The following is a 972-nucleotide window of genomic DNA, read 5'->3' as shown; positions in this document are numbered from 1 at the left end:
TTTTGCGCATTAAGTAACGTGAACTCCATCGCATATCGTATCGTCAAAGTTGTCGAGATGACACTTCCGTAAAAACTCTCTGTTGTGTGCTGTCTATACCACTGAAATGCTTACGTCACATCTGATGGAACATCTATTTCATTCAATCGGATCAAACAGAAATCGTTACTATCAGAGCGTTTCCTAATGAGCTGTCAATTTGCCAATATTCAAATCACAGGATTGTTTCTGAGGCCTTTACATACAATCAGCGAGCATATAATAGCAGACTTGGCCCGGAGAGAGACTTGTCTTGCGAGCTCTATAAAAGTCATTGGACTTTATGATAATGTCATCATTTCGGAATTTGCTTCGTCTAGTAAGCCTTGTTCTCATTCGCCATGAATCTCAAGCTCGTAGCCTTCGTCGCAACATGTGTTTGGCAGGCCTCCGCGTCCAAAAGACATGAGGCGTCCAAATGGTATCCCTGCCCTTTATTCTCTACTATTGATGGTATTGATAACGAAACAGCAGCACTGACAGCACAGTGTGGCAAATTCTCGGCACCTCTGTGCTACTCTGACATCTGTACAGCGCCCAGGAGTGTGAACCAGACAATTGAAATTTTTGTCAAACTAATTCCTGCCAATAATCCCGAGACTGATATCAATATATGGATTACGGGGAGGCATTTCCAAATTAGTAAGTAGCTTTCATAAATAAATGGCTGGCATGATTACTAAACCATTGACACGTTGTATATACGCAGAGGAATTAACTGCGTTCATGCTATATTCCAAACTTAACGCAACCGCAAACCTCTATTTGATGGATCCCCGTGGAAGCAGGAAGAGTACGATTTTAGATTGTGGAGTGACAACACGCGATCCAAATTTCGAATATTCCATGGACCCTGCCCAAGTTGAGTCATGTGCTATAGATCTAGAATCCAAGTTTGGAGATCTCGCGGCATTTTCGCCTACGAGTGCGGCA

The sequence above is a fragment of the Plasmopara halstedii genome, assembly GCF_900000015.1.
Source record: "Plasmopara halstedii genome assembly, contig: Scaffold_2439, whole genome shotgun sequence".
NCBI lineage: Eukaryota > Oomycota > Peronosporomycetes > Peronosporales > Peronosporaceae > Plasmopara > Plasmopara halstedii.
Note: the sequence above shows the minus strand (reverse complement) of the source record.